A 9,590-nucleotide genomic window follows, 5' to 3' on the forward strand; every position below is an offset into this window, starting at 1 on the left:
GGTGAGACAGGCAGGACAAGGCAGGGGAAAGCACTAAGCAAGAATGTGGTCTCAGCAGGAGTCTAGCATAATCCCCAGGGAGCTCTGGAGAGTAAAGGGCACCGCAGTCGGACCTTCTTCGTGGCAAGGAGATGGCCCTATAGTACCCCTGTGCCAGTCATTGACTGCAGGCTACCAAAACTGGTTGGAGCATGTAACCCTTGGGTTAAGCAGCTCCCATTTGGCCAAGAGCAGTACTTGGGGGAAGGGGGTACTGTGAGCTGTTAGCAGCCAACACTCCCCACAATTAAAAGATGGATGTGCTAACTAGTAAGGAGGATTTGGGTGGGACATTAAGAGCCTCCACTATATCCATTGACATAATACCCCCAAGAACATAATCCTTCGATTATGACACCACAATTTCTTGAGTGGCAAAGACTCCCCTTCTGTTTCAAATGGGGCTCACAAGGAGTGTCCTGGGCCTAGACAGACAAAGGTCAGGGATCTACCCAGGGAGGTCAGATGAGGCTGGGCAGAGATCTGCAGAAGAAGTGGACACATACAGCCAGTGGAACAGTTGACTCAATAGTGGTTACTCACTGGTAGGGCAATGGTGGTGTCTATACTAGCTCTGCTAACCCGGGGCTCCCCCAGCCATTGCCCAGATGTCTGTGAAAGCTGACCCACCTTCCTGTGCTTGTCTCCTCCTCCCTCCCCAATCCTGCTACCCAAGCTGAATTCTGCTTCCCATCTCCCCTATCTCCCAAAAGCGACCCTCAGCTGGTTCCTAAGATAAGGGAAAGGGTAGTAGTCTTGCTGTCCCTCTAGTCTTTTTCCAAGATGTTATCTTGGCATCAATTTCTGCTTCCCTCAGGCCTTCTCTTCTGATACTCAAGAGCCAATTTCCAAAGCAAAACAAAAAATACGGAACCTGCTCTGTTTCTCCTTCTAAATTTCTGGGACAGAGATCTTAATTCTCCTTCGGGCAATGTGATACTACTGACAGATTAGGGGGAAGAGCACAGAAATGAGAAAAGAGAGGAGGGAAGTTCAAGGAGAGGTGGCACAGTGTCCAGAGGGTAAAGACAGCAGTGGGCTAGGGGTGGGGGAATGAGCCTGGGAAGGGGGAGCTCAACAGGAAATTAATGGGAGGGAGGATTAGGAAAAAATAAAAGGTGTGTGGAAAGCCTCTTTATGCACTGAAAACCCAATAAAACAAACAAAAGGGCAGTAGAGACTTTCACTTCTGAGAAGATGCAGTAGATGTATATTTCCCAATTCCTACGCTAAGTATAACTTAAACCCCTGGACATTATATAGGAAAAAAAACGTAAAAAGACTCTGAAAGGAGGAGAAAAGGAGGCAGATTACCTGGGGATATTAGTACCTGAGGAAAGGCACTAATTGAGTTCTCTGGGTTTTCTATTTGCCTCATAGATCTCAAATTTGGAACTGAAGAAGCTGACAACCTAGAAATGCCAATAGGGTACAAACAACAATAACAAAAGGCCTCCCCCAAAACATGCTCTTTCTAGCCAAGGGGCCAAGAAAGGAAAAATCTTTTAGATGAAATGTTTCTACCCTAACCAAGCCCCAAGAATAAACACACAAGGGAGCAAAAACCCAGCGGGGAACCTAAATTTCTGCCCTCCCAGGCTGCAGTGAGGTACCCCAACACCCCTGAATACCAAGAGAATACCAAGTAGAGAGCAGGGACTTTCATCTCCACCAGCTGTAACCCCACTTCACCCACGTGAAAACCACGTGAGGAACCTGGATTTCCACACCACTCAGCAGTGACAAAGTGTTTCTCACACTCCCTGCTGGAATGGTCACAGGAAGCCTAATGGAGAGTCAGGACTTTCACCATGACCCAGAGGTGAAAGATTACCCTACACTATAGTGTCAGTGAAGGTGGCATGTAGAGCCAGACCTCCCACCTCTGCCTGTCAGTAAAAAAGACCCCCCGTACACACTCCATCCCCAGACCCACCAAACAACCAAATTTCAAAGACATTTTGGCATGGACCAAATATTTTTGTAGATATTTTAGATAGTATCAAATGTTCTGCAAAGAAAAGGACATTTGTAATTTTAAAGTTCTAAGAAGCTTGAGGAGTTGGGTCACTATTAGACTAGGTGTGGTCCCCCAATTCTTTCTGCACACAGATTTTAGTAAGTGACAATTTGACATTAAATTATGAGCCCGTGGCCTTTATTTCCTCCACACAGCTTTCACAAACTTGGAGGCATTTAGTCTGAGACTGATCTATCACTGCCTGAAACCACCTTTGTCTTCCTCTCCATTAATATCAAACAGCTTTCATCTCAAACATATGCTAGTACCTATGGTGTCTCTGTACAAATTAGAAAATAGTGTCCCTTCCTCAAGTCAAAGAGAAGTGTTATATTATTTATTTCTTAACAATAATAATTAGGACAAACCTACAGGAGCACCTGGTCCCTCCCAAAGCTGAGAGCCTTTTGTGACACCTGACATATGGGCTGGCATGGTATTCCTAGATGAAGAATGTAATTGATTGAAGAATGTAATTTGGATCCAGAATCCAAAGAGGCCAGCAGGTGCTGTGCTTTCTTCTTTGGACTGGGGTGTAAGATGCAGCAATTACTCTCTTACTTTGGAGGCGATATCCTGGCATGCCTTTGATTAATGGATCCCATAAAACTTTATTGAAGTGACAGTTTCCTGAATCTTTTTAGGGTTCATTTCCCACCATGTGGAGTGCATGCGCCCAGCCATGTCATGTCCATCTTGTGCAATGTGCATGATGTCAGCAATGTAAAGGACCATTGCAGTGTTCTGCATGATGTGCAGATGGTCCAGATATCTTCAAACCATATTATGATAGAGACAGAGCAAGTCAACATAGCCCTAGGGCAAAACTCTAAGTGAATATTTCCGTCCATTCTGCATTAACGAGAACTGTTTCTGATCCTCTTTTCTAACTGAGATGGAATTCTAATGTGGAATTCACCATATTAACAAACTAAAAAAATTAAAAAATATGCCTTTTCCGGGTTGGCAATGCAAGCCGCTCATGCTGGGCCCAGGACGTTGCCTTCCCAGTAACGGCGGATCTCATCATACTTGTCATTGTAGTTGGTCCAATAGCTTCCCCCAGCTTAGCCAGCCCTCCCTTTTCTTCTGAGTTAACCTGTGTGAAGGCAGTGGTGGTGCAGTTCTCCTTGTGGACTAGATACCCCAACCCGGCCTTCCCCTTGATAATGCAGTAAGGAACCCTCATCTCAGGGCACAGGGCAGGCAGGAAGACAACCAGCTCGATGGGCTCCATGTCATGTGCAATCACTACCAATTGAGCCTTCTTGTTCTCCACCAAAGTGATGACAATATTAACTCCTGCTCGAAGGACAGGTAGCCTCTTGGTGGGGACACCTCCTTTTCTGGCAACTTTTTTCTCAGCCCAAGCTAACAGTCTTTGCTTCTTCTCTTGCATTGTCTGTAGTCTGTACCCGTGGGCCAGCTTAAGCAATTGAACAGCTGCTTGGTGGTCCAAGGCCTGGGTCGACTGGTTAATTGCAGGCGCTTATAGAGAACAGCCCTTTGCCGCTGTAACCAAATTTAGCAGAGACATTTGACAAAGCGAGTGAGATCCCTTTTGAGCTGGATGTCCTGTCCAATGCCAAAACGTTTAGGTCTTTTCTCAAATAGGGAATTTACCACCTTCTTGGCCTCCTGCTTCTTCACGACAGCAGGGACTGGGGCCACCTTCTTTCCCGTAGCCTTCTTTCCTTTTGGCGTCTTGGGCAGCGCGTGGAGAGAGAAAGGAAAGGAAATTGTGGGAAATGTGTATGTGACCTCAGAGATGGGAGAATTGGCACCTGCCCTGCCATTGTTTCTTAATTCCCATTTAATATAGTACTGGAAGTTCTAGCAAGTGCAATAAGGCAAAATACCTACATATGTACATACATATACATACATACATACATACATACATACATACATACATACATACATATATGCAGGGCTTAATATTGTAAAGAAATAAATAAAACTATCCCTATTCACAGATGACATGATCATTTATGCAGAAAATTCTAAGGAATCTATTTTTGAAAAAGCTCCTGAATCTAATAAGCAAGTTTTCAAGGTCACAAGATTTCAGACCAATATACAAAAATCAATTACGTTTTGATATATGAGCCATGAGCAACCAGAAAATGAAATTTTTGAAAATAGAACTTACATTAGTTTGCTAGAGCTATCACAGACTAGATGGCTAAAACAACAGAATTTATTTGCCCACACTTCTGGCTGTAAAATCTAAGATCAAGATGTTTGAAGATTTGGTTTCTCCTGACAGCATCTATCTTTGGCTTACTGATGGCCACCTTTTCACTGTGTCCTGATGCGGCCTCTTTTCTGTGCATGCTTACCCCTAATGTCTCTGCCTCTTCTTTTTAGGGCACCAGACATATTGGATTAGGGCCCACCCATCTGACCTCATTTAACCTTAATTACTTCTTTAAAGGCTCTATCTCCAAAGAGGGAATAATAGTCAATAATATTGTAATAACTATGTATAGTGTCAAGGGGGTACTAGACTGATTTGGGAATCATTTCGTAAGTTATAGAAATATCTAACCATTATGCTGAACACCTAAAACTAATATTATATTGAATGTCATCTGTAATTAGAAAAAAAAAATTTTTTTTAAGTCTCTATCTCCAAATACAGTCACATTCTAGGTTCTGGTGGTTAGGACTTCAACATATGGATTTGGGGGAAACACAATTTAGTTCATTATCATTTACAATAGCTCAAAAAATGAAATACTTAAGATCTAAATCTAAAAATAAATGTAGGATCTGTATTCAATGAAAGGAAACCTAATAAAAGGAAAAACATACCATATTCATAGATTGAAAGACATAGTACATTTAAGATGCCATTTCTCCCGCAAAGTGATCTATAAATTTAATGCAATTCCTATCCAAATCCCAGCAGGATTCTCTGTAGATATAGATAAGCTAAATCTAAAGTGTACATAGATTTAAATGTTAAAAAAAAATCTAGAATATCCAAAACAGTTTGAAAAAGAAAAACAAAGATTTAAGATTCACACTAGCCAATTTTTTGTAGGGTTTTGTGGGGTTTTTTAGTTTTTTTAATTGTAAAATTTACTATTGTAAGCATTTTTAAATGTGCAATCAGTGACATTAAGTACATTCGCAATGTTGAATGCTAAAAGTACTGTCTATTTCCAGAACTTCTTCATCACCCAAACAGAAACACTGTACCCACTAAATCATAATTCTCTATTCCCCTCCCCGCCAGTCCCCGATAACCTCTGTTCTACTTTCTGTCTCTATGAATTTACCTATTCTCACATAAATGTAGTCATATCATATTTGTCCTTTTGTGTCTGGACTATTTTATGCAGCAGAATTGTTTTGCTAATAAGTTTTGTCTTTATTAGAGCCTGTATCAGAATTTCATACCTTTTCATGGCTGAGTAATATTCTATTGTATGTGTATACTACATTTTGTTTATTTACTTAGTTTTTGGTAGACATTTGGGTTGTATCTACCTTTTGGTTATTGTGAATAATGCTACTATGAGCATTGGTATACAAGTATCTGAGTTTCTGCTTAAATTTTTGGAGGTATATATCTAGGAATGAAATTGCTAGGTCATTTGCTAATTCTATGTCTGACTTTTGGAGGAACTGGTAAATTCTTTTCGACAGCAGCTGGAACATTTTGCATTCTCATTAGCAATTACTCAAGGGTTCCAATTTTTCCACATTATTGCCAACTCTCATTATTTTTCATTTTATTGGTAATAGCTAACCTAATGGGTGTGAAGTGCTATCTCATTGTGGTTTTGATTTGTGTTTCCCTAGTGACTAATGATGTTGAGCATCTTTTCATGTACTTATTGGCCATTTGTATATCTTCTTTGAAGAAATGTGATCAAGGCTTTTGCCCATTTTTGAATTGGTTTGTTTTTTTATTGTTGAATTATAGAAGTTTTTAATATTTTTTTGATATTTCTGTAAATATTTTCCCCATTCTGTGCATTGCCTTTTCACTCTCTCTTGTGTTCTTTGATGCACAAGTTTTTAATTTTGGCAGAACTTTCCAGAACACTGAGTGAGAAGCAGAGGAGCAGCAGCTGCCCCAGCTGTGCCCAGCAATGTGCTCCTTCCCACTCTCCCACACCTGCCTCTGCCTGTTCATTGGCTTTCAAAAATGGTAAAAGAAACCACTTACTATGATGTTTTGAAGGTCAAACTCAATGCCACCCAGGAAGAATTAAAAAAAGGTTTACAGGAAATTGGCCTTGAAGTACCACCCTGATAAGAATCCAAATGAAGGAGAGAAGTTTAAACAGATTTGTCAAGCTTATAAAGTGCTCTCTGATGCAAAGAAAAGGGAATTTTGTGATAAAAGGAAACAGGCAAATAAAGAAGATGGAGCAGATGGAGGTGGTTCGGTTTTGGCTTCCCATGGACATCTTTGATACATTTTTTGGAAAGTAGTAGGATACAGCGAGAAAGGAGAGGTAAAATGTTGTTCATCAACTCTCAGTAACTTTAGAAGATTTATAAAATGGTGTAACAAGAAACTAGTTCTGCAAAAGAATGTGATTTGTGACAAATGTGAAAGCTGAGGTGGTGAGAAAGGAGCAGTAGAGTGCCGTCCCAATTGCCGAGGTATGGGATGCAAATAAGAAATCATCAGATAGGACATGGAATGGTTCAGCCAATTCAGTCTGTGTGCATGGAGTGCCAGGGCCATGGGAGATGGATCAGTCTCAAAGACAGATGTAAAAGATGTGAAGGAAGGAAGATAGTTCAAGAGAAAAAGATTCTAGAAGTTCATATTGACAAAAGTATGAAAGATGGCCAGAAGAGTACATTCCATGGTGAAAGAGACCAAGAACCAGGACTGAAGCCCAGAGATATCATCATTGTTTTAGATCAGAAGGGCCATGTTGTTTTTACAATGAGGAGAAGACCTTTTCATGTGTATGGACATACAGCTGGTTGAAGTATTGTGTGGCTTCCAAAAGCCAGTATCTCCTCCTGACAACCAAACTGTCGTCATCACCTCTCATACAGGTCAGATTGTCAAGTATAGGGATATCACGAGTGTGTAAAATGAAGTCATGCCAATTTATCATAGACCATATGAAAAGGGTCACCTAATCATCGAATTTAGGTAAACTTTCCTCAGAATTGCTTTCTCTCTCCTAATAAACTCTCTTTGCTTAAAAAAAACGCCTACCTGAAGGGAAGGAAGTAGAAGAGATTGAGAAATGGACCAGGTAGGAGTGGCGGGCTATGATCCAAATCAAGAAAGACAGCACCTTTACAACGAAGAAGCAAATAAAGACGATTAACATCGTGCTAAGGGTGATGTTCAATGTCAGACCTCTTAATGGGCCAGAGAATAACACTCATTGCTGGCTGTATATGCTGTAGTGAATGAACAAAGGGCTGTAATTACAATATGCTCACTACTTGCTATTGTTTTTATTTTGATATTCAACTATAGTAGTGTTTTAAAAGTTAAATGAAGAATAAACTCAAATATAAAAGCTCTGATTTTTCCCTTTATATATGATGACTTCAGTGTGCAAGATAAGTTTAATACCTATAAAAACTACTTTAAAAAAATTTCCCCTAAAAAAATATTTAAAAAATTTTTTTAATTAAAAAAATTTTCTTCTAGCATTTGTTAGGCCATACTTTGTAATTAATTTCATCTATGTGCATAGAATAGCTTAGCCTGAAATGCTAAGTATATGCATAGACTTCGGTGTATGACCCTTAATTGTTAAGCTATGAAGTTAAAACTCTGTATCCAACTGGCAATCAGACATAGAACTTAATTTGTAGAGAAGTGTTAGTCTGTATAGTTGTGTTAAGTAGGATTCATTGTGATGCCTCTACATTTATTCTATCGCCTCAATTGATACTTAAATATGGTGTGCTATATAATTTAGCTGTGGTATCAGTGATAGAAATGATACCCTTCTAAAGAAGGAGTTTATCATGATAAGCAGCTTCTTGAGGGCTTGTACTTGTAGAACTGCATTCCCTTCCGCCATGCCATCATTTTTTTAAATGTATATAACTATATCAGTCCTTGGTTACATTTTTTTTTCCTTCTCTTTGGACCATGATAAACCTGAGAGTAATGACTTCCAGATCAGGCTAACTTAGAAGTTAGGGTGATGAGAACTTTACGTGGAGGAGTAATTTACATGTATGAAATAGGAAGGTATTTTTTAGGTATGTTGTAGTCTTACTTTAAACCATTTAACTTATGCTCCAAAGTAACTGTAATTCAGTGCTGATAGTATAGCAATTACGATAAATAGCTTTAATTGTATGTTTAAAAGTCATGATCGCAAGCTTAAATTTAGATATTAGAATTTAAGCAATTCTTGAAATGTATGAATGTCTCCTTAATATACTGACTACAAAGCGAAGAAAAAAAAGGTTTCAACTTTGATTAAGTCTAATTTATCATTTCTTTTGTTGCCTGTGCTTTTGGTTTCATATCCAAGATTATCAAACAAATCCAATGTCATAAAGATTTTCTCATTTTCTTCTAGGAATTTGATAGTTTTAGCTCTTAAGTTTAGATTTTTGGTCCATTTTTGAGCTAATTTTTGGATAAGGGTCCAATTTCATTCTTCTGCATTTGCAGACTAGCCAATTTTAAGATGTGTCATAAAGCTACAATAGTCAAAACAGTGTGGTATTGGTGAAAGGACAGATACATACCAATGCAACAGACTACAAATTCCAGAAATAGACCCACACAACTATGGTGAATAGGTTTTGAACAAAGGTACAAAGATATGTTCTTTCAATGGAGAAAGAATGGTCTTTTTAACAAAAGATGCTGGAAAAACTGAACCTTTATATGCAAAAAAAATAAACCTTGACTTACATCTCATATACATAAAAACTAACTCAAAAGGGATTACAAGTCTAAACGTAACATGTAAAACTATAAAACTCTCAGAAGAAAACATAGGGGGAAATCCATGGTTTTTGGTTAATCAAAGAGTTCTCAGATAGGACACAAAAAGTATCATCTATAAAGAAAAAAAATAATAAATTAAACTTTGTCAAAATTTAAAACTTCCGCTCTGCAAACACTATTAAGAGAATAAAAAGATGGGCGATAGATTGTGGGGAAATATTTGCAAATCACATATGAGACAAAAGACTTGAATCCAACTCTCAAAACTCAAAAATAAAAAAGCAAACTATCCAATTTTTTAAATCAACAAAACTCTTTTTTTCCTTTGTCCCTTGTACCTGATATGCCGCTTCTCTCTTGCTGCTTCAAGGTCCTTTTTTTGTCTTTGTCTTTTGACAATTTGATTCTATGTCTCGATGTGGATCTCTTTTGAGTTTATCTTGCTGAGAGTTCATCGAGTTAAAGTGAAAATAGAAACAAACAAGTGATTAGTGCTTGCCTAGAATTGGGATGGGAGGAGAGTCTGAATACAAAAGGACAACACAAGGGAATTCTTTATGTCTGTGTCTGTGGCGGAAAAATCTATACATGTGACTCATTGAAGTGTACATCAAAAAA

At 38.9% G+C, this 9,590-nt stretch overlaps 2 pseudogenes; one reads left to right on the forward strand and one right to left on the reverse strand.

Moving 5' to 3' along the window:
• Positions 1-3,039: 3,039 nt before the first annotated feature.
• LOC105299301 lies at positions 3,040-4,395 on the reverse strand (annotated as a pseudogene).
• A 1,826-nt stretch (positions 4,396-6,221) lies between these two features.
• LOC105298286 lies at positions 6,222-7,413 on the forward strand (annotated as a pseudogene).
• Positions 7,414-9,590: the final 2,177 nt, after the last annotated feature.

This window comes from Pteropus vampyrus, unplaced genomic scaffold (assembly GCF_000151845.1).
Source record: "Pteropus vampyrus isolate Shadow unplaced genomic scaffold, Pvam_2.0 Scaffold7, whole genome shotgun sequence".
Lineage (NCBI taxonomy): Eukaryota > Metazoa > Chordata > Mammalia > Chiroptera > Pteropodidae > Pteropus > Pteropus vampyrus.